The 22,424-nt window shown below is 37.3% G+C and overlaps 3 long non-coding RNA genes across 3 annotated transcripts; 2 read left to right on the top strand and 1 right to left on the bottom strand.

Annotated features, from left to right (window-relative positions):
• Positions 1-1,173: 1,173 nt before the first annotated feature.
• Positions 1,174-2,784, top strand: LOC149179689 (uncharacterized). Its single transcript, XR_016257401.1, has 2 exons — positions 1,174-1,400; positions 2,354-2,784. It is a non-coding gene; the product is annotated as an uncharacterized LOC149179689 (long non-coding RNA).
• A 9,370-nt stretch (positions 2,785-12,154) lies between these two features.
• Positions 12,155-13,684, bottom strand: LOC149179688 (uncharacterized). The gene is made up of 2 exons (XR_016257400.1): positions 13,510-13,684; positions 12,155-12,556 (listed from the first exon to the last, which is right to left on the bottom strand). It is a non-coding gene; the product is annotated as an uncharacterized LOC149179688 (long non-coding RNA).
• Positions 13,685-14,315: 631 nt separating this feature from the next.
• Positions 14,316-16,111, top strand: LOC149179687 (uncharacterized). The gene is made up of 2 exons (XR_016257399.1): positions 14,316-14,727; positions 15,681-16,111. It is a non-coding gene; the product is annotated as an uncharacterized LOC149179687 (long non-coding RNA).
• The last annotated feature ends 6,313 nt before the right edge of the window (positions 16,112-22,424 follow it).

The raw sequence follows: 22,424 nt of genomic DNA, 5'->3' as shown, positions 1-22,424 counted from the left end.
GTAGTGCTTCCTTAATAAATCTGGTACGTTGATTTATAAGTAAGCGGATTTAGCCAAACCATTTATGGGGTCAGTCCTTAAGATAAACTTTGGGTACTTTATGCTACTGGGATTTTAACGATGTAAAGAAAACATGTTGTGAACCATTGATTTGTTGGGTAGCAGTAAGATGTATATATTCATTTCCCATTCGTTTACCTCCAACCTACCGAGCCAACAAAACTTGAAATTAGTTCCTGGTAGTTGCAAGCAAAAATCATTATACTCCTTTCTTATTTTGCGCCCACACCCTTAGAAACAAAATCCTTCAAAACAATTGTGTTTATGAGAATTTCGACTGCATAAAAGAGTTTACAACCTTTCCACAACAGTAAAAATATCACCAATCAACGTATAGGCATGAATCACTTTAATTTCTTCTCCAGGGAGTGCACAACCAATAGTATTGTTTAAGAGAACGATTTCTCTGTACCTTGAGATCCGACCAACAAACATAATGCCTGGATTTTTTTAAACACATCGCCATATTTATTACCATCATATTTAACCGTTCCCCAGGTTCCGCAACTTACTTATGAAGAGTGCTTGCCCTATGTTTCTTTTTTCTTCTGCCAACCATTCACAACTTGTAGGGCGTTTTTTACAAAAGGAGTAGTCTACTGAGGCTGTAGAATGGCCCCTTTTCCGGCACCGGCCAGAAAATCGTCCGGCTCCGGCGATCGGGACTACTCTCATCCTCCACCACCATCTCCCCGCTCCGCCACTCTCCCCTGACACCCTCTTTCTCCGCCACCCTCCCCTGACAGCCCTGACATTCCCTGCATTCTTCTGACATCCCTGACCCATCAGCGATGAGCTGGAATTCATGGCGCGCAAGGTGACCATTTCGAACCTGAACGATTACGCTCTGCAGCTCACGCGGGTGACCATTTCGAACCTGCGGGGTAACCATTTCGAACCGGCGCGATTACGCTCTGCAGCTCACTTCCCGCTCTGAATTGCAATTCCGCTGTGCTGAGGTACATTCAGATGAAAATTCAAAATCGACAAAGAGGATTCGGCATGTGGATTCCTTTTCAGAGGGTACAGAGGTTTGTACCTTTTTGAGCAACACTTCTCGCTTATGTATGTTTCTGGTTTGCTCACATTTTTTTGTTGTTCATCGCTGGAATTCATGGCGCGCAGGGTGACCATTTCGAACCTGAACGATTACGCTCTGCAGCTCACGCGGGTGACCATTTCGAACCGGCGGGGTAACCATTTCGAACCGGCGCGATTACGCTCTGCAGCTCACTTCCCGCTCTGAATTGCAATTCCGCTGTGCTGAGGTACATTCAGATGAAAATTCAAAATCGACAAAGAGGATTCGGCATGTGGATTCCTTTTCAGAGGGTATAGAGGTTTGTACCTTTTTGAGCAACACTTCTCGCTTATGTATGTTTCTGGTTTGCTCGCATTTTTTGTTGTTGTGGTCTTACAAGTAGATCTGTGCTGCTGGAAACATTTCAACAGTGCAATTGCATGGAAATTTTGCTTGCATTATACACACGAAAAAGGTTCCGAGAAATCCTTTAACCTTGAGAGACAAATTCTAGCTCTATAATCCCCTGCTAATTCAACATATTATGTATGAAAGGTTGCTGCAATTAGCAAGCACGCTTCTCCTCTCAAAGGTTTTGAATATGGATCAAAATACAGTGTTTCTTCTCTAAAGGTTTTGAATATGGCGCAAAATACAGTTTACTTCAATAACAGTATATACATGTTTCTAGATCCTGTATTAATAGATTGTGAAACACGGCACAACAGTATTTTGTTTGTGTGATATGTTAAGCTTTTTAGAATACACTCATTCTCAGTGTGCCAGATGCTTGGAGTTGGGATTTTTCTGCTAGCAAAATGGCCTTTGCTTAGATATGGGGCCTATGAAACTCTCTATAATGTACATGGACAACAACTGTATAAATGCGGTCCCTTCTCTGCTTGAATGTGGCCCTTTAACAGGCGATGTGTGTCCACCAGGTTTCAAACCTGGGTCATTGTGGTGGTAAGCGACCTCAGTTACTACTAAACCACAGCCTGATGAACAGATGCATGGAGTTCAACCAGTAAGACATTTCGGATTATGTTAGACCCCACCCATGTGTGTTTTGTCTAGTGTCCATAATGGGAAGTTAGCAGATGAGATGTGATTGCTAAGAGGTTTTCTTGTCATCATATTGGTCACTAAAATCCTTTTCATAACAAAATTCTAGTAGAATGGATAAAATGGTTTGATATTGATCGGGAAGTGGTTATACGTAGAATTGATCTTCTGGCTACTGTTTGACATGCTATATTTATGTTCATGCAGGAGACGCAAGTCTTGGAGCTTGACAAACCAGACTTGGTCCTGACAAGGTGTTTAAGCCTAAGAAGAAGAAAAATAAGAAGAAAAAACAAAAGGTCTTTTAAATGCCCCTTTTCAAATGAGGTGAAATGTAAAGGCTGTTGTAAAAGGATATTTGTTTGCAAAGATTTTAAGGAGGTTGTTTAATACCACAAAGTGGCTAACCCATTCATTACTCATCCATTCAATCTTTTTGTTGTAGCATCAGCCGTGAAAAAATTTAATTATCTATCCAATCATGGAAGTTGGGTTTTTTGTAGGCATGCTTGCATTTTCGCTCTTACTAATTGAAAGAGGCGCGACATACATTTTGGTAAGATAATGGAGGACAATGGAAGGGATCTTCATGCTTCTTGTTTTGTTAAATATCGTTGAAGTGGATGTATTGTTAGTCACTTGAATTGTTTAGTTGTCTTCTAGTTTATGGAAGTTTTGCTATAATGGAGAAGTTTATAATGTAGCTTATCCTTGTAAGCACTTCACAAGGTATATAACCCATGTCTTAATCAGCGATATCTTTAATAGTATACTCTATATGTCATGCCATATATATATTTTTTTGTTTAAGTTAATATTACGCAATATTTCAACAATACCATATTGGTGTTTAGTTTATGTTTATTTAATGTTGGGTATCATAATTTGAACCTTGGCCTTTCCACCTTTTTTTGTTTAAGGTCATTGACAAGGTGTATGAAATTTTCTTATCTATGGGACAATGCATATACCTTCATGCAGCTATAAAGGCATATATATTGTAGCTTCCTCTGGTTTTGAAGCTGTGACTTTTTAGGAGAAAACACATGCTCTTAACTTATCATTCAATCATGAACCAATAAACCTAAATGATTTAAATACAAGATCAGTTTAAAAAGTTGAGATGTGACAGAAGCTAAATCCAAACCAAAATCTCAGCCAAGTGACAAGGAGATCTGAACTACATTATTTCAACTAACTCTTCACAATTCTAGAATACAGCGATGAAAATTTTTCTCCCAGATGATAAGATCTGAGCCATAACTTTACCTAGAATTTGCCTCCGTCATCCCCATTTATAACCTCGGTGTGAATGTTTAGGATGGTGAAGTAGTGATGGTTGCATACAAGAAGGTAAGAGTTTATCTCTCGTTTGGAATTGCCATAAGCTTGAAGTGTCTGAACAATGTTTTACCACACTTGACCAAGATAACTTGAATTTGCAAGCTTGACCTAGAAGAGACTCTACATGGCCATTATGCTTTTGAGAATAAACTAAGTCGAGGTACTGAGCAAGAATCAAGTTTGTTTTACCATGAAGGTTTATTATCAGTTCAAAGATAATTAACTTTTTGTTGATAGGGCGCAGGGCTATTTTGCTATTACAATAATAAAGTGTAATACTTTTGAGATGAAGGAGAGTAATTATTTAGATTCTTTAGAGGTACGTGTATATAATTGTTCCGAGGTAAGAATCAAGTTTGTTTTACCATGAAGGTGTTTTTATCAATTCAAAGATAATTAACTTTTTCTTGATAGGGTGCAGGGCTAGTTACAAAAACAATAGGTGAATTGTAACTTTATTATTTATGTATTTAAATTATTGAAAATAATAAATTGTATAATATTTACTTGTGTATATATCGATATTATAATGTTTAGTTTTTTTCAATGTGTTTGAAGTATATAATTGAATATTTATTTGTGGTGAAGAGTATGAGAGGATATATGGAGATTGACAAATTTGAATGGTGATTATTTTTATGGAATTTCAATAAACTTTAAGTTTTGGGGTTGGGGTTGTTAGGTTGGGTTATATATATTATATGATATCTTTTTTAATTATAAATATGAGCAATAAGACATTTTATACAAAATAAAAATTGTTTAAGCGATAATTCTAAATAGGATTAAAAAAAACATGTGAACTTAAAACCAAAATTGCACGATGCGAAAATTACGCCATTTGAGCACATGATGCACTATACACATGCCTATGATATAAAGGTAGATATTTTAAGCCTTAGCCAAGCATGTTACTCAAGTAGGAGATGACAATAGTCTAGCCCCAGGTGGAGTGCAATCTTGATTTTTAAGGGTTATCCTGCATTCTTCAACAATTGACTTAAGATTGTGACTAGTTTGTTACCAACCATCATTATCATGGCTAGGCTTTAGAGGGCCTTTCAAGAACTAATACATAAAGTGTGACCATAAGGAACTTGGTCATTTTTATGAGCAAGAGGAGATGGATAGCCATGGCAATATTCCCTAAGAAAATGACCACCTCAATGGCAAGACTTTCCCTCATGTTGTTGGGATTGTCTATATTATGTTGAGTGGGCTAGAGAGGCATTGGTCATTCCTTCCTCAAAAGTGAAGAAGGTGCTTTGTAAATATCAACCAATTGTTTGGGTTGGCCACACATAACTCCATCTTCTAAACTTGAATAATAATATGTGTATATATCTAACATGGATTTGTGAGTTGTCATAGCTTGATAAGCTTCTTACTCGATGACTGTGATTAACATCACATCTCTTTTCTTCCATTCTAAAAAGAGAACATCTACTATGATCAATTGCCATGTTGCTTAGAGCTCTATGACTTAGCTAGGTAATGAAGGCGGCTTAAATTTCTCATAGAAGGTAGAAACTTAGCTCTATGTAGATTGAGCAAAGAGAGAACCAAAACAGGCACTTCTACTAGAGATATTTATGCCAAGGTAGACCTAGGCAAATTTTCCAAATCCACCATGTAAGATACCATACAAAGAACATTCTCTTGGGCTCTATTAATGGCTTCCTTGATCTACAAAGGTGAAAACACTAATCCCTTATTTCAACTTAATTTTTGTAACTTGCTCAATGTATCATACAAGAGGGGATTTTGGCATAAACATTTATATCCATCAACATGTTGATATTTAGTGAATTTTGTCCTATTCCACATCTAATTTCTCCACCATAGTGGGGGTTTTGTAAGTCCAACTTGATATATAGAGTTAGAAATCATGTCCAATCCTATCTAAAATCAACTAGTTGATAGCCACTTATCTACATCAACATGCTTATATTTAGTGAAATTTGTCTTATTCCACTTCCAATCTTTCCTCCATGTTGAAGACCTTGTTAGCCAAACTTGATGCATAGAGTTAGGAATCATGTCATCAATATTCTCTAGGATTGTGTAATGAGCCTTGGTAGATGAATGACAACTTCAAAATAAACAAAATACATCCACATAAGAATGTAGAGATAAGAAGATAAGATAATTATATTAATGTTAGATGAATGACCACAAAATGGGACTGAAGAGTACAACTGATATGAATACAATGGTGGGAGTGCAAGTGCAACTCTTGGAAAATGTCAAAAATGATATAGTGAAAGGAACTGACATAACATCATAATATATGTTTAAAACTGTGACAAAGATATGGTGATACAAAACACTAAGTGGGTTTGTCCAAGACTTGAAGGGTGGAGAACTCAAGACCTTATGAGGCGGGGGGAGAGAGAGAGAGGACGATGAGGTAATGATGTTAGGGTCTCCTAAATCTCATGGTTGAAAGTAAGGTGGGTGAACGGGGCATTGGCTTGTTGTTCAAGTCCTCTAGAACCATTAGGGGTGGTTGTTATATGATCTTGGTGGGAATGTACAAGGAAGGGATACTCCTAGCATCCGAGGTCAATAGAAGGAAACTCTAAATGGATTTTTGGCTACTCCTCCAGTCTAGGTGGGAGGTGCTCTACTATGAATTCATCTAGATATTATCTCTCTAATGCTATTAGAACATGTGGCTTGGTGTATGAATTGTCACCACCAATTGGTCTCGATAGTATTAGTTAGCCTCCCAAAGGGGTCCCTAAGGAGAAACTCAAGGTCTCATTGTTTTGCTCTCTAGTGCACAATGGGACTTTATTTTCCATTTGTTTCTCCAATTTGATGGATCAAGAGGGAAGTAGGAGGTGATTGATTTGGTTATCTTTGGGGGGCATGACATGCATGAGTTAAGGTATGTGGTAGAAGATCTCTTTGATGAAGAGGGATAATCATCTCTAGTCCTGGTACTAGAAGAAAGTAGAGGGGGAGATCCTTGAGTCCCTATAGAGAGAGTGATAACATCCTCTTATGTCATGCATGTTTCATCTTTGAGATTGGGTGGAAGCGATACAATATGATTTTCTAATCAATGTAGCCAACTGGTAACAACCATGAGCATTAATCCATCTTAGTGAAATGTGGACATGGGGTCCAACTATGGCCTTGCCACCTTGATGTTGATTCTGGTTTTTTCCTTTGCTTGCATGTTGTCCTTGTGATACTCCAACATCTCTATGCATTGCTTTTAGTCCTCCATGTGCCTCCATACTAGGTTCCTTTTTGGTTCCATGTTGATCCATAACATGTTTCCTAACATTTGTGACCTTACCTTGATGACCTTGGTCTCTCATGGTGGTGTGGGTGGTGATAAGTAACAAGCCTAGCTATTAGGTTTTTCTGACTCTTCAACCTATGGTTCCTTTGAGCAATAAATTCTTCTTCATATTTATGCCATCACCTCGACTTCCCTATAGATGCCTCTATAGACTCGTAGTTTGATTCAACCTCATATTCTTTATCCAATGTGCCACCTTGGGTCCTTCTTCTTGTTAGATTTTAGGCACAATCACAAGATCTAAGTGTGAAAAAATATAGACTAGCTACTTGCAAAACAAGATGAGAATAAAATTGTTCAAAAATTGAATAATTAACCAAGGCAGTTCGAATTACTCATATATAATGATATATTATTGCTTAACACAAATACAATATATCAACTCTCCAAGGTGAAGAACAAATTTGAATTAGGTTGGGGATTCTAAGAACATGGACTTAGTATAATTCAAAATCACTTTCCTTAGTTGGCAAGTCAAAATTAGATGGGGAGACCTGAAATTAGAAGAATACCCTAAAATTGTCTGACTTTGAAGTAGGTGGAGTTATAAGTCAGTTAGAACTAAATAATAACTCACATGTAAAAATCTAACCAATTGAACTCCAAAATATGACTAAAAGTCAACTAACAGAGGGAGAAGAGAGAAAAATGGTGCTAAAAATCAGTGAGGAAGTGTGTACTCACTCTAGGGATACCTAAGCATGGGATAATTCAAATTAATGGAGTGGATTAGCCACGTTATCCTATAACCAATGTTTAGTTAGCACCATATGCCAACCTAGGTGGCACCCCTTGTTAAAAATTGAAAACCATAAAAACTGAAAATGTGCCAAATGATAGGGAATGCCTAGTGGTGAATGAAAACTGGCCACATGTGACCCTAATAATATCTGGAAGAGGGTCTAATGATGGCCATAATGTAGGCCCCGATGAACAACTTAGTGCAATGTACCCCAACACTTCTTTAGTAAAGGTCTTGCATTGCGATTTTATTTTTCTTGTGCCAAAACTTTATGGACTCCTTTGAAACATTAATATTTGTTGTATCCACAGAGTCCATCCAAGGATGACCAAGAACAATATCCACATCATCGATATCTTTAGCATGAAAATTGTGATCCAAACCATATGTATTCACAGTAATATTAGTGTGTTTAAAACTTTGAACATTCTCACCCTCAACTTGTGCGCTTTGAATATGCTTTGCAGGGACCTTGCAATCTTTTAGCCAAGCCAACATTAATGAAAGTATGCTTGCAACTAAGGTTTATAGAAATAATAATCTTATCCTTTTGAAGACGTCCATGAACTTGTATTAGAGAGTTTTGAAATGAATTAAACCCTTAGGGTTTGTTTATCTTTGCATAAGACCATTTGTCTGAAAATGTTTGGTTAGATGTTTCATTTGAAACTTTCATCATTCTTTCAAAGTTAAGTCACTGCCACCATTGGCATGTTATCTATTAATATCGTGAATAACCATGTTGTCCATCTCCATGGAAACTCTCACTTTACCCCTTTGATGGATTATTCAATATTAGGACCATCATATTTTCTAGTAAAATACATACTCCCCATGAAAACTCTAAAATAGAACTAGGGTTTTGAAGATAATCACCTACTTTTCAATGGGGCTCCTTTGTTTGGAAAGGGATTTTAGGCGACAAAATTGAAATCTTAACTTCAATTTAACCATAATACATCCATGCAATAATAGACACAACATTGTAGAGAGAAATATTGAGATAAGGTAACATGATCAAATACTCCTTATGGAAGGAATTGTAACACCATTGATGGACTCCTATAATGCTCTTATAAATGCCTTGCTTTAATATCAATTTGGGGTTGTAAACTAAGTTTCTCCTTAGGGACCCCTTTGGGAGGCTAACTAATACTATCGAGACCAATTGGTGGTGACAATTCATACACCAAGCCACATGTTCTAATAGCATTAGAGAGATAATATCTAGATGAATTCATAGTAGAGCACCTCCCACCTAGACTGGAGGAGTAGCCAAAAATCCATTTAGAGTTTCCTTCTATTGACCTCGGATGCTAGGAGTATCCCTTCCTTGTACATTCCCACCAAGATCATATAACAACCACCCCTAATGGTTCTAGAGGACTTGAACAACAAGCCAATGCCCCGTTCACCCACCTTACTTTCAACCATGAGATTTAGGAGACCCTAACATCATTACCTCATCGTCCTCTCTCTCTCTCCCCCCGCCTCATAAGGTCTTGAGTTCTCCACCTTTCAAGTCTTGGACAAACCCACTTAGTGTTTTGTATCACCATATCTTTGTCACAGTTTTAAACATATATTATGATGTTATGTCAGTTCCTTTCACTATATCATTTTTGACATTTTCCAAGAGTTGCACTTGCACTCCCACCATTGTATTCATATCAGTTGTACTCTTCAGTCCCATTTTGTGGTCATTCATCTAACATTAATATAATTATCTTATCTTCTTATCTCTACATTCTTATATGGATGTATTTTCTTTATTTTGAAGTTGTCATTCATCTACCAAGGCTCATTACACAATCCTAGAGAATATTGATGACATGATTCCTAACTCTATGCATCAAGTTTGGCTAACAAGGTCTTCAACATGGAGGAAAGATTGGAAGTGGAATAAGACAAATTTCACTAAATATAAGCATGTTGATGTAGATAAGTGGCTATCAACTAGTTGATTTTAGATAGGACTGGACATGATTTCTAACTCTATATATCAAGTTGGACTTACAAAACCCCCACTATGGTGGAGAAATTGGATGTGGAATAGGACAAAATTCACTAAATATCAACATGTTGATGGATATAAATGTTTATGCCAAAATTCCCTCTTGTATGATACATTGAGCAAGTTAAAAAAATTAAGTTGAAATAAGGGATTAGTGTTTTCACCTTTGTAGATCAAGGAAGCCATTAATAGAGCCCAAGAGAATGTTCTTTGTATGGTATCTTACATGGTGGATTTGGAAAATTTGCCTAGGTCTACCTTGGCATAAATATCTCTAGTAGAAGTGCCTGTTTTGGTTCTCTCTTTGCTCAATCTACATAGAGCTAAGTTTCTACCTTCTATGAGAAATTTAAGCCGCCTTCATTACCTAGCTAAGTCATAGAGCTCTAAGCAACATGGCAATTGATCATAGTAGATGTTCTCTTTTTAGAATGGAAGAAAAGAGATGTGATGTTAATCACAGTCATCGAGTAAGAAGCTTATCAAGCTATGACAACTCACAAATCCATGTTAGATATATACACATATTATTATTCAAGTTTAGAAGATGGAGTTATGTGTGGCCAACCCAAACAATTGGTTGATATTTACAAAGCACCTTCTTCACTTTTGAGGAAGGAATGACCAATGCCTCTCTAGCCCACTCAACATAATATAGACAATCCCAACACCATGAGGGAAAGTCTTGCCATTGAGGTGGTCATTTTCTTAGGGAATATTGCCATGGCTATCCATCTCCTCTTGCTCATAAAAATGACCAAGTTTCTTATGGTCACACTTTATGTATTAGTTCTTGAAAGGCCCTCTAAAGCCTAGCCATGATAATGATGGTTGGTAACAAACTAGTCACAATCTTAAGTCAATTGTTGAAGAATGCAGGATAACCCTTAAAAATCAAGATTGCGCTCCACCTGGGGCTAGACTATTGTCATCTCCTACTTGAGTAACATGTTTGGCTAAGGCTTAAAATATCTACCTTTATATCATAGGCATGTGTATAGTGCATCATGTGCTCAAATGGCGTAATTTTCGCATCGTGCAATTTTGGTTTTAAGTTCACATGTTTTTTTTAATCCTATTTAGAATTATCGCTTAAACAATTTTTATTTTGTATAAAATGTCTTATTGCTCATATTTATAATTAAAAAAGATATCATATAATATATATAACCCAACCTAACAACCCCAACCCCAAAACTTAAAGTTTATTGAAATTCCATAAAAATAATCACCATTCAAATTTGTTAATCTCCATATATCCTCTCATACTCTTCACCACAAATAAATATTCAATTATATACTTCAAACACATTGAAAAAAACTAAACATTATAATATCGATATATACACAAGTAAATATTATACAATTTATTATTTTCAATAATTTAAATACATAAATAATAAAGTTACAATTCACCTATTGTTTTTGTAACTAGCCCTGCACCCTATCAAGAAAAAGTTAATTATCTTTGAATTGATAAAAACAGCTTCATGGTAAAACAAACTTGATTCTTACCTCGGAACAATTATATACACGTACCTCTAAAGAATCTAAATAATTACTCTCCTTCATCTCAAAAGTATTACACTTTATTATTGTAATAGCAAAATAGCCCTGTGCCCTATCAACAAAAAGTTAATTATCTTTGAACTGATAATAAACCTTCATGGTAAAACAAACTTGATTCTTGCTCAGTACCTCGACTTAGTTTATTCTCAAAAGCATAATGGCCATGTAGAGTCTCTTCTAGGTCAAGCTTGCAAATTCAAGTTATCTTGGTCAAGTGTGGTAAAACATTGTTCAGACACTTCAAGCTTATGGCAATTCCAAACGAGAGATAAACTCTTACCTTCTTGTATGCAACCATCACTACTTCACCATCCTAAACATTCACACCGAGGTTATAAATGGGGATGACGGAGGCAAATTCTAGGTAAAGTTATGGCTCAGATCTTATCATCTGGGAGAAAAATTTTCATCGCTGTATTCTAGAATTGTGAAGAGTTAGTTGAAATAATGTAGTTCAGATCTCCTTGTCACTTGGTTGAGATTTTGGTTTGGATTTAGCTTCCGTCACATCTCAACTTTTTAAACTGATCTTGTATTTAAATCATTTAGGTTTATTGGTTCATGATTGAATGATAAGTTAAGAGCATGTGTTTTCTCCTAAAAAGTCACAGCTTCAAAACCAGAGGAAGCTACAATATATATGCCTTTGTAGCTGCATGAAGGTATATGCATTGTCCCATAGATAAGAAAATTTCATACACCTTGTCAATGACCTTAAACAAAAAAAGTGGAAAGGCCAAGGTTCAAATTATGATACCCAACATTAAATAAACATAAACTAAACACCAATATGGTATTGTTGAAATATTGCGTAATATTAACTTAAACAAAAAAATATATATATGGCATGACATATAGAGTATACTATTAAAGATATCGTTGATTAAGACATGGGTTATATACCTTGTGAAGTGCTTACAAGGATAAGCTACATTATAAACTTCTCCATTATAGCAAAACTTCCATAAACTGGAAGACAACTAAACAATTCAAGTGACTAACAATACATCCACTTCAACGATATTTAACAAAACAAGAAGCATGAAGATCCCTTCCATTGTCCTCCATTATCTTACCAAAATGTATGTCGCGCCTCTTTCAATTAGTAAGAGCGAAAATGCAAGCATGCCTACAAAAAACCCAACTTCCATGATTGGATAGATAATTAAATTTTTTCACGGCTGATGCTACAACAAAAAGATTGAATGGATGAGTAATGAATGGGTTAGCCACTTTGTGGTATTAAACAACCTCCTTAAAATCTTTGCAAACAAATATCCTTTTACAACAGCCTTTACATTTCACCTCATTTGAAAAGGGGCATTTAAAAGACCTTTTGCTTTTTCTTCTTATTTTTCTTCTTCTTAGGCTTAAACACCTTGTCAGGACCAAGTCTGGTTTGTCAAGCTCCAAGACTTGCGTCTCCTGCATGAACATAAATATAGCATGTCAAACAGTAGCCAGAAGATCAATTCTACGTATAACCACTTCCCGATCAATATCAAACCATTTTATCCATTCTACTAGAATTTTGTTATGAAAAGGATTTTAGTGACCAATATGATGACAAGAAAACCTCTTAGCAATCACATCTCATCTGCTAACTTCCCATTATGGACACTAGACAAAACACACATGGGTGGGGTCTAACATAATCCGAAATGTCTTACTGGTTGAACTCCATGCATCTGTTCATCAGGCTGTGGTTTAGTAGTAACTGAGGTCGCTTACCACCACAATGACCCAGGTTTGAAACCTGGTGGACACACATCGCCTGTTAAAGGGCCACATTCAAGCAGAGAAGGGACCGCATTTATACAGTTGTTGTCCATGTACATTATAGAGAGTTTCATAGGCCCCATATCTAAGCAAAGGCCATTTTGCTAGCAGAAAAATCCCAACTCCAAGCATCTGGCACACTGAGAATGAGTGTATTCTAAAAAGCTTAACTTATCACACAAACAAAATACTGTTGTGCCGTGTTTCACAATCTATTAATACAGGATCTAGAAACATGTATATACTGTTATTGAAGTAAACTGTATTTTGCGCCATATTCAAAACCTTTAGAGAAGAAACACTGTATTTTGATCCATATTCAAAACCTTTGAGAGGAGAAGCGTGCTTGCTAATTGCAGCAACCTTTCATACATAATATGTTGAATTAGCAGGGGATTATAGAGCTAGAATTTGTCTCTCAAGGTTAAAGGATTTCTCGGAACCTTTTTCGTGTATATAATGCAAGCAAAATTTCCATGCAATTGCACTGTTGAAATGTTTCCAGCAGCACAGATCTACTTGTAAGACCACAACAACAAAAAATGCGAGCAAACCAGAAACATACATAAGCGAGAAGTGTTGCTCAAAAAGGTACAAACCTCTATACCCTCTGAAAAGGAATTCACATGCCGAATCCTCTTTGTCGATTTTGAATTTTCATCTGAATGTACCTCAGCACAGCGGAATTGCAATTCAGAGTGGGAAGTGAGCTGCAGAGCGTAATCGCGCCGGTTCGAAATGGTTACCCCGCCGGTTCGAAATGGTCACCCGCGTGAGCTGCAGAGCGTAATCGTTCAGGTTCGAAATGGTCACCCGCGCGCCATGAATTCCAGCTCATCGCTGATGGGTCAGGGATGTCAGAAGAATGCAGGGAATGTCAGGGCTGTCAGGGGAAGGTGGCGGAGAAAGAGGGTGGCGGAGCCGGGAGATGGTGGTGGAGGGTGGGAGTAGTCCCGATCGCCGGAGCCGGACGATTTTCCGGCCGGTGCCGGAAAAGGGGCCATTCTACAGCCTCCGTAGACTACTCCATTGCAATTCAGAGCGGGAAGTGAGCTGCAGAGCGTAATCGCGCCGGTTCGAAATGGTTACCCCGCCGGTTCGAAATGGTCACCCGCGTGAGCTGCAGAGCGTAATCGTTCAGGTTCGAAATGGTCACCTTGCGCGCCATGAATTCCAGCTCATCGCTGATGGGTCAGGGATGTCAGAAGAATGCAGGGAATGTCAGGGCTGTCAGGGGAGGGTGGCGGAGAAAGAGGGTGTCAGGGGAGGGTGGCGGAGCGGGGAGATGGTGGTGGAGGATGAGAGTAGTCCCGATCGCCGGAGCCGGACGATTTTCCGGCCGGTGCCGGAAAAGGGGCCATTCTACAGCCTCAGTAGACTACAAAAGGGAGTAGTCTACGGAGGCTGTAGAATGGCCCCTTTTCCGGCACCGGCCGGAAAATCGTCCGGCTCCGGCGATCGGGACTACTCCCACCCTCCACCACCATCTCCCGGCTCCGCCACCCTCTTTCTCCGCCACCTTCCCCTGACAGCCCTGACATTCCCTGCATTCTTCTGACATCCCTGACCCATCAGCGATGAGCTGGAATTCATGGCGCGCAGGGTGACCATTTCGAACCTGAACGATTACGCTCTGCAGCTCACGCGGGTGACCATTTCGAACCGGCGGGGTAACCATTTCGAACCGGCGTGATTACGCTCTGCAGCTCACTTCCCACTCTGAATTGCAATTCCGCTGTGCTGAGGTACATTCAGATGAAAATTCAAAATCGACAAAGAGGATTCGGCATGTGAATTCCTTTTCAGAGGGTATAGAGGTTTGTACCTTTTTGAGCAACACTTCTCGCTTATGTATGTTTCTGGTTTGCTCGCATTTTTTGTTGTTGTGGTCTTACAAGTAGATCTGTGCTGCTGGAAACATTTCAACAGTGCAATTGCATGGAAATTTTGCTTGCATTATATACACGAAAAAGGTTCCGAGAAATCCTTTAACCTTGAGAGACAAATTCTAGCTCTATAATCCCCTGCTAATTCAACATATTATGTATGAAAGGTTGCTGCAATTAGCAAGCACGCTTCTCCTCTCAAAGGTTTTGAATATGGATCAAAATACAGTGTTTCTTCTCTAAAGGTTTTGAATATGGCGCAAAATACAGTTTACTTCAATAACAGTATATACATGTTTCTAGATCCTGTATTAATAGATTGTGAAACACGGCACAACAGTATTTTGTTTGTGTGATAAGTTAAGCTTTTTAGAATACACTCATTCTCAGTGTGCCAGATGCTTGGAGTTGGGATTTTTCTGCTAGCAAAATGGCCTTTGCTTAGATATGGGGCCTATGAAACTCTCTATAATGTACATGGACAACAACTGTATAAATGCGGTCCCTTCTCTGCTTGAATGTGGCCCTTTAACAGGCGATGTGTGTCCACCAGGTTTCAAACCTGGGTCATTGTGGTGGTAAGCGACCTCAGTTACTACTAAACCACAGCCTGATGAACAGATGCATGGAGTTCAACCAGTAAGACATTTCGGATTATGTTAGACCCCACCCATGTGTGTTTTGTCTAGTGTCCATAATGGGAAGTTAGCAGATGAGATGTGATTGCTAAGAGGTTTTCTTGTCATCATATTGGTCACTAAAATCCTTTTCATAACAAAATTCTAGTAGAATGGATAAAATGGTTTGATATTGATCGGGAAGTGGTTATACGTAGAATTGATCTTCTGGCTACTGTTTGACATGCTATATTTATGTTCATGCAGGAGACGCAAGTCTTGGAGCTTGACAAACCAGACTTGGTCCTGACAAGGTGTTTAAGCCTAAGAAGAAGAAAAATAAGAAGAAAAAGCAAAAGGTCTTTTAAATGCCCCTTTTCAAATGAGGTGAAATGTAAAGGCTGTTGTAAAAGGATATTTGTTTGCAAAGATTTTAAGGAGGTTGTTTAATACCACAAAGTGGCTAACCCATTCATTACTCATCCATTCAATCTTTTTGTTGTAGCATCAGCCGTGAAAAAATTTAATTATCTATCCAATCATGGATGTTGGGTTTTTTGTAGGCATGCTTGCATTTTCGCTCTTACTAATTGAAAGAGGCGCGACATACATTTTGGTAAGATAATGGAGGACAATGGAAGGGATCTTCATGCTTCTTGTTTTGTTAAATATCGTTGAAGTGGATGTATTGTTAGTCACTTGAATTGTTTAGTTGTCTTCCAGTTTATGGAAGTTTTGCTATAATGGAGAAGTTTATAATGTAGCTTATCCTTGTAAGCACTTCACAAGGTATATAACCCATGTCTTAATCAACGATATCTTTAATAGTATACTCTATATGTCATGCCATATATATATTTTTTTGTTTAAGTTAATATTACGCAATATTTCAACAATACCATATTGGTGTTTAGTTTATGTTTATTTAATGTTGGGTATCATAATTTGAACCTTGGCCTTTCCACTTTTTTTGTTTAAGGTCATTGACAAGGTGTATGAAATTTTCTTATCTATGGGACAATGCATATACCTTCATGCAGCTACAAAGGCATATATATTGTAGCTTCCTCTGGTTTTGAAGCTGTGACTTTTTAGGAGAAAACACATGCTCTTAACTTATCATTCAATCATGAACCAATAAACCTAAATGATTTAAATACAAGATCAGTTTAAAAAGTTGAGATGTGACGGAAGCTAAATCCAAACCAAAATCTCAACCAAGTGACAAGGAGATCTGAACTACATTATTTCAACTAACTCTTCACAATTCTAGAATACAGCGATGAAAATTTTTCTCCCAGATGATAAGATCTGAGCCATAACTTTACCTAGAGTTTGCCTCCGTCATCCCCATTTATAACCTCGGTGTGAATGTTTAGGATGGTGAAGTAGTGATGGTTGCATACAAGAAGGTAAGAGTTTATCTCTCGTTTGGAATTGCCATAAGCTTGAAGTGTCTGAACAATGTTTTACCACACTTGACCAAGATAACTTGAATTTGCAAGCTTGACCTAGAAGAGACTCTACATGGCCATTATGCTTTTGAGAATAAACTAAGTCGAGGTACTGAGCAAGAATCAAGTTTGTTTTACCATGAAGGTTTATTATCAGTTCAAAGATAATTAACTTTTTGTTGATAGGGCACAGGGCTATTTTGCTATTACAATAATAAAGTGTAATACTTTTGAGATGAAGGAGAGTAATTATTTAGATTCTTTAGAGGTACGTGTATATAATTGTTCCGAGGTAAGAATCAAGTTTGTTTTACCATGAAGGTGTTTTTATCAATTCAAAGATAATTAACTTTTTCTTGATAGGGTGCAGGGCTAGTTACAAAAACAATAGGTGAATTGTAACTTTATTATTTATGTATTTAAATTATTGAAAATAATAAATTGTATAATATTTACTTGTGTATATATCGATATTATAATGTTTAGTTTTTTTCAATGTGTTTGAAGTATATAATTGAATATTTATTTGTGGTGAAGAGTATGAGAGGATATATGGAGATTGACAAATTTGAATGGTGATTATTTTTATGGAATTTCAATAAACTTTAAGTTTTGGGGTTGGGGTTGTTAGGTTGGGTTATATATATTATATGATATCTTTTTTAATTATAAATATGAGCAATAAGACATTTTATACAAAATAAAAATTGTTTAAGCGATAATTCTAAATAGGATTAAAAAAAACATGTGAACTTAAAACCAAAATTGCACGATGCGAAAATTACGCCATTTGAGCACATGATGCACTATACACATGCCTATGATATAAAGGTAGATATTTTAAGCCTTAGCCAAGCATGTTACTCAAGTAGGAGATGACAATAGTCTAGCCCCAGGTGGAGCGCAATCTTGATTTTTAAGGGTTATCCTGCATTCTTCAACAATTGACTTAAGATTGTGACTAGTTTGTTACCAACCATCATTATCATGGCTAGGCTTTAGAGGGCCTTTCAAGAACTAATACATAAAGTGTGACCATAAGAAACTTGGTCATTTTTATGAGCAAGAGGAGATGGATAGCCATGGCAATATTCCCTAAGAAAATGACCACCTCAATGGCAAGACTTTCCCTCATGGTGTTGGGATTGTCTATATTATGTTGAGTGGGCTAGAGAGGCATTGGTCATTCCTTCCTCAAAAGTGAAGAAGGTGCTTTGTAAATATCAACCAATTGTTTGGGTTGGCCACACATAACTCCATCTTCTAAACTTGAATAATAATATGTGTATATATCTAACATGGATTTGTGAGTTGTCATAGCTTGATAAGCTTCTTACTCGATGACTGTGATTAACATCACATCTCTTTTCTTCCATTCTAAAAAGAGAACATCTACTATGATCAATTGCCATGTTGCTTAGAGCTCTATGACTTAGCTAGGTAATGAAGGCGGCTTAAATTTCTCATAGAAGGTAGAAACTTAGCTCTATGTAGATTGAGCAAAGAGAGAACCAAAACAGGCACTTCTACTAGAGATATTTATGCCAAGGTAGACCTAGGCAAATTTTCCAAATCCACCATGTAAGATACCATACAAAGAACATTCTCTTGGGCTCTATTAATGGCTTCCTTGATCTACAAAGGTGAAAACACTAATCCCTTATTTCAACTTAATTTTTGTAACTTGCTCAATGTATCATACAAGAGGGAATTTTGGCATAAACATTTATATCCATCAACATGTTGATATTTAGTGAATTTTGTCCTATTCCACATCCAATTTCTCCACCATAGTGGGGGTTTTGTAAGTCCAACTTGATATATAGAGTTAGAAATCATGTCCAGTCCTATCTAAAATCAACTAGTTGATAGCCACTTATCTACATCAACATGCTTATATTTAGTGAAATTTGTCTTATTCCACTTCCAATCTTTCCTCCATGTTGAAGACCTTGTTAGCCAAACTTGATGCATAGAGTTAGGAATCATGTCATCAATATTCTCTAGGATTGTGTAATGAGCCTTGGTAGATGAATGACAACTTCAAAATAAAGAAAATACATCCATATAAGAATGTAGAGATAAGAAGATAAGATAATTATATTAATGTTAGATGAATGACCACAAAATGGGACTGAAGAGTACAACTGATATGAATACAATGGTGGGAGTGCAAGTGCAACTCTTGGAAAATGTCAAAAATGATATAGTGAAAGGAACTGACATAACATCATAATATATGTTTAAAACTGTGACAAAGATATGGTGATACAAAACACTAAGTGGGTTTGTCCAAGACTTGAAAGGTGGAGAACTCAAGACCTTATGAGGCGGGGGGAGAGAGAGAGAGGACGATGAGGTAATGATGTTAGGGTCTCCTAAATCTCATGGTTGAAAGTAAGGTGGGTGAACGGGGCATTGGCTTGTTGTTCAAGTCCTCTAGAACCATTAGGGGTGGTTGTTATATGATCTTGGTGGGAATGTACAAGGAAGGGATACTCCTAGCATCCGAGGTCAATAGAAGGAAACTCTAAATGGATTTTTGGCTACTCCTCCAGTCTAGGTGGGAGGTGCTCTACTATGAATTCATCTAGATATTATCTCTCTAATGCTATTAGAACATGTGGCTTGGTGTATGAATTGTCACCACCAATTGGTCTCGATAGTATTAGTTAGCCTCCCAAAGGGGTCCCTAAGGAGAAACTTAGTTTACAACCCCAAATTGATATTAAAGCAAGGCATTTATAAGAGCATTATAGGAGTCCATCAATGGTGTTACAATTCCTTCCATAAGGAGTATTTGATCATGTTACCTTATCTCAATATTTCTCTCTACAATGTTGTGTCTATTATTGCATGGATGTATTATGGTTAAATTGAAGTTAAGATTTCAATTTTGTCGCCTAAAATCCCTTTCCAAACAAAGGAGCCCCATTGAAAAGTAGGTGATTATCTTCAAAACCCTAGTTCTATTTTAGAGTTTTCATGGGGAGTATGTATTTTACTAGAAAATATGATGGTCCTAATATTGAATAATCCATCAAAGGGGTAAAGTGAGAGTTTCCATGGAGATGGACAACATGGTTATTCACGATATTAATAGATAACATGCCAATGGTGGCAGTGACTTAACTTTGAAAGAATGATGAAAGTTTCAAATGAAACATCTAACCAAACATTTTCAGACAAATGGTCTTATGCAAAGATAAACAAACCCTAAGGGTTTAATTCATTTCAAAACTCTCTAATACAAGTTCATGGACGTCTTCAAAAGGATAAGATTATTATTTCTATAAACCTTAGTTGCAAGCATACTTTCATTAATGTTGGCTTGGCTAAAAGATTGCAAGGTCCCTGCAAAGCATATTCAAAGCGCACAAGTTGAGGGTGAGAATGTTCAAAGTTTTAAACACACTAATATTACTGTGAATACATATGGTTTGGATCACAATTTTCATGCTAAAGATATCGATGATGTGGATATTGTTCTTGGTCATCCTTGGATGGACTCTGTGGATACAACAAATATTAATGTTTCAAAGGAGTCCATAAAGTTTTGGCACAAGAAAAATAAAATCGCAATGCAAGACCTTTACTAAAGAAGTGTTGGGGTACATTGCACTAAGTTGTTCATCGGGGCCTACATTATGGCCATCATTAGACCCTCTTCCAGATATTATTAGGGTCACATGTGGCCAGTTTTCATTCACCACTAGGCATTCCCTATCATTTGGCACATTTTCAGTTTTTATGGTTTTCAATTTTTAACAAGGGGTGCCACCTAGGTTGGCATATGGTGCTAACTAAACATTGGTTATAGGATAACGTGGCTAATCCACTCCATTAATTTGAATTATCCCATGCTTAGGTATCCCTAGAGTGAGTACACACTTCCTCACTGATTTTTAGCACCATTTTTCTCTCTTCTCCCTCTGTTAGTTGACTTTTAGTCATATTTTGGAGTTCAATTGGTTAGATTTTTACATGTGAGTTATTATTTAGTTCTAACTGACTTATAACTCCACCTACTTCAAAGTCAGACAATTTTAGGGTATTCTTCTAATTTCAGGTCTCCCCATCTAATTTTGACTTGCCAACTAAGGAAAGTGATTTTGAATTATACTAAGTCCATGTTCTTAGAATCCCCAACCTAATTCAAATTTGTTCTTCACCTTGGAGAGTTGATATATTGTATTTGTGTTAAGCAATAATATATCATTATATATGAGTAATTCGAACTGCCTTGGTTAATTATTCAATTTTTGAACAATTTTATTCTCATCTTGTTTTGCAAGTAGCTAGTCTATATTTTTTCACACTTAGATCTTGTGATTGTGCCTAAAATCTAACAAGAAGAAGGACCCAAGGTGGCACATTGGATAAAGAATATGAGGTTGAATCAAACTACGAGTCTATAGAGGCATCTATAGGGAAGTCGAGGTGATGGCATAAATATGAAGAAGAATTTATTGCTCAAAGGAACCATAGGTTGAAGAGTCAGAAAAACCTAATAGCTAGGCTTGTTACTTATCACCACCCACACCACCATGAGAGACCAAGGTCATCAAGGTAAGGTCACAAATGTTAGGAAACATGTTATGGATCAACATGGAACCAAAAAGGAACCTAGTATGGAGGCACATGGAGGACTAAAAGCAATGCATAGAGATGTTGGAGTATCACAAGGACAACATGCAAGCAAAGAAAAAACCAGAATCAACATCAAGGTGGCAAGGCCATAGTTGGACCCCATGTCCACATTTCACTAAGATGGATTAATGCTCATGGTTGTTACCAGTTGGCTACATTGATTAGAAAATCATATTGTATCGCTTCCACCCAATCTCAAAGATGAAACATGCATGACATAAGAGGATGTTATCACTCTCTCTATAGGGACTCAAGGATCTCCCCCTCTACTTTCTTCTAGTACCAGGACTAGAGATGATTATCCCTCTTCATCAAAGAGATCTTCTACCACATACCTTAACTCATGCATGCCATGCCCCCCAAAGATAACCAAATCAATCACCTCCTACTTCCCTCTTGATCCATCAAATTGGAGAAACAAATGGAAAATAAAGTCCCATTGTGCACTAGAGAGCAAAACAATGAGACCTTGAGTTTCTCCTTAGGGACCCCTTTGGGAGGCTAACTAATACTATCGAGACCAATTGGTGGTGACAATTCATACACCAAGCCACATGTTCTAATAGCATTAGAGAGATAATATCTAGATGAATTCATAGTAGAGCACCTCCCACCTAGACTGGAGGAGTAGCCAAAAATCCATTTAGAGTTTCCTTCTATTGACCTCGGATGCTAGGAGTATCCCTTCCTTGTACATTCCCACCAAGATCATATAACAACCACCCCTAATGGTTCTAGAGGACTTGAACAACAAGCCAATGCCCCGTTCACCCACCTTACTTTCAACCATGAGATTTAGGAGACCCTAACATCATTACCTCATCGTCCTCTCTCTCTCTCCCCCCGCCTCATAAGGTCTTGAGTTCTCCACCCTTCAAGTCTTGGACAAACCCACTTAGTGTTTTGT

The sequence above is a fragment of the Pinus tabuliformis genome, chromosome 3_2, assembly GCF_031772625.1.
Source record: "Pinus tabuliformis cultivar Carrire ecotype Pingquan chromosome 3_2, CPIR1, whole genome shotgun sequence".
NCBI classification, from domain to species: Eukaryota; Viridiplantae; Streptophyta; class Pinopsida; order Pinales; family Pinaceae; genus Pinus; species Pinus tabuliformis.
Note: the sequence above shows the minus strand (reverse complement) of the source record. Positions and strands in the feature narration are given on the sequence as shown.